The following is a 2,842-nucleotide window of genomic DNA, read 5'->3' as shown; positions in this document are numbered from 1 at the left end:
TCCGAGGTAGGAGGTCGGACTTGACTCCAGAGGCACAGCTCAGACACTGGACCAAATTGAGGACTAGCTAAAACAGGTCGGGGGAAGCACCTCCCCCTAAGACACGCCCACCAGTGTGCCATATCAGTTTACCATTGTCATGGCAACACCCAGAAATTGCCAACCTCTTCCATAGCATTGACCTAACAACCCAGAAGTTGCCCCCTTGTCCTGTAAATTTCTGCATAACCCACCCCATCATTTGCATATCATTAAAGTCGGTATAAATATGAGGGCAACCCTGCTTCTGAGCTGCTGCTCTGGGCCCACTGCCTATGGGGTAGCCCTGCTCCAGGAGGCGTGAGACCTCTGCGGCTACTGTACCTCTGCTGCTTCAGTAAAAGGTGCTGTTTATCACCACCTGCCCGCCCTTGAATTCTTTCCTGGGAGAGGCCAAGAACCCTCCCAGGCTAAGCCCTAATTTGGCTAGCCCTTTCTTGTCCTGCATCAGTCAATTCCTTGGCATCATGAATGTCCACCCTTCTTATTCGGGTTAGTCCTGGCAGGGCATCACTCAGCCTTCACAGCTCAGCTCAAGCCCCCCTCTTTCAGGAAGCCTTCCCTGATTGCTAGAGCCCACAGCATCTTTCTTTGTCAGTCTTTTTGCTCTGCACTGACCTTTGGCCTTTGGAGTCTCAGCCTCAGAGCTGAAAGGGCTCTGAGAAATTGTGCAACCCTGCCCTCCCTGAGCCTGAGCCCTCATGCCACAGACAAGGAAACTGAGGCCCAGACAGGCCTCACCAAGCCTGCACCATGAGTTCTCAGGGGAGCTGGGACAGGAGGTCACCCAGTACCCAGCCTGGTCACTGTCTACTATGCCACACAGCCAGTGCAGGCTGGGTTTGCCATTTCTTTGTTTCATTTTTTATATTATTATTATTATTATTATTTTGAGACACAGTCTCGCTCTGTCACCCAGGCTGGAGTGTAGTGACACGATCCCAGCTCACTGCAACCTCCATCTCCCGGGTTCAAGCAATTCTCCTGCCTCAGCCTCTTGAGTAGCTGGGATTACAGGCACCCGCCACCATGCCCGGCTAATTTTTATATGTATTTTTAGTAGAAACGGGGTTTTGCCATGTTGGCCAGGCTGGTCTCGAACTCCTGACCTCAGGTGATCACCTGCCTCGGCCCACAAAATGCTGGGATTACAGGCCTGAGCCACCGCGCCTGGCCCTATTTGCATGTTTTTAATGAATTATAACATCCTTCACACATGCTGAAAGAAGGGAACAGCTATCTTGCTGCAACGTGGGACTTTCTCTGCAACTTGCCCTTTTTGCTCTGCACCAAGAGGTCCCTCCACGAGGGGCGCCTGCAACTCCAGCTCCACTTGCACTGCCGCATGACGCTCCCACTTTGAGGAGACAACAACGCTGTGCATGATGGCCTCAGGGCCAGTGGACTTTTGGATGGTTTCCAGGCTCGTGCTATTGATCAGGTTTTTAAAGATCAAAGTGTAATGGCTAGGTGTGGTGGCATCCATCTGTAATCCCAGCACTTTGGAAGGCCGAGGCTGCAGAATTGCTTGAGCCTAGGAGTTCAAAACCAGCCTGGGTGACATAGTGAGGCCCTGTCTCTATAATTTTTTTAAAATTAGCCAGGCATAGGGCTGGGCACAGTGGCTTACGCCTGTAATCCCAGCACTTTGGGAGGCTGAGGCGGGCTGATCATGAGGTCAGGAGTTGGAGACCAGCCTGGCCAATATAATCAAACCCATCTGCACTAAAAATACAAAATTAGCTGGGTGTGGTGGCACATGCCTGTAGTCCTAGCTACTTGAGAAGTTGAGGCAGAAGAAGTGCTTGAACCCAGGAGGCGGAGCTTGCAGTGAGCTGAGATTGCACCACTGCACTCCAGCCTGGGCAAGACAGCAAGACTCTGTCTAAAAAAAAAAAAATTAGCCAGGCGTGGTGGCATGTGCCTATAGTCCCAGCTACTTGGGAGGCTGGGGCAGGAGGATCACTTGTGCCAGAAGGTCGAGGTTGTGATGAGCTAGGATTGCATCACTGCACTCCAGCCTGGGCAACAGAATGAGACTCCATCTCAAAAATAAAAAATAAAAGAAGGTCAAAGTTTGCCAACTCCTGAATTCAAGGCCTCGTGTAAGACAAGCTCACCCGAACAGGGGTTTCATAGGAGGGGCCAGTAGGTGCTTCATTCGTCCCTCTGTCCCAGTCTCTTCCACCTCCCAGTTCTTCACTGAGCACCTACTGTGTGCTGGACCCTGCTGGCTGGCAGGCCTGCCGAGGTAACCCTGAGACAGAGGCTGGGGAGGGGCTATGGTGGGAGGGCAGCAGCTTTGCAGCTCCAGGTTGTTGCTGCCAGATCACCCTACTGCCCAAAGAAGCTGGAAATCTGAGTTCTGTGTGAAAGCTCCTGACTTGTAAAAGTCAGCTCCCCTTAATTGTCTTTTGCAACTCTCAGGACCAAATAAAGCATAACTGCAAGCTGGGCTGGCCCTTGAGCTACCAATTGCCAGCCCAGACAGCTCTTTTCCATGCACCACACCAGGACTGCAGACAGGGACACCGAGGCACAGCCAGGAGGAAGGACGACTCTGTTGGTCCCGCACCGCAGCGGCACAGCAGCCTGGGATGAGCTGGCAGGCTGCAGCCGCCTAGTGAGCAGCCTTGAATGCCTGTTGGTGCTTAATAAAGGTTGGTAACGGTGACATATGAATACAATTGACCCTCGAGGCCGGGCACAGTGGCTCCCTCCTGCCATCCCAGCACTTTGGGAGGCAGAGGCGGGTGGATCACCTGAGGTCAGGAGTTCAAGACCAGCCTGGCCAACATGGCGC

The sequence above is a fragment of the Mandrillus leucophaeus genome, unplaced genomic scaffold (genome assembly GCF_000951045.1).
Source record: "Mandrillus leucophaeus isolate KB7577 unplaced genomic scaffold, Mleu.le_1.0 Scaffold2, whole genome shotgun sequence".
NCBI lineage: Eukaryota > Metazoa > Chordata > Mammalia > Primates > Cercopithecidae > Mandrillus > Mandrillus leucophaeus.
The sequence above is the reverse complement of the archived record's forward strand: the minus strand, read 5'-3'. Positions refer to the sequence as shown.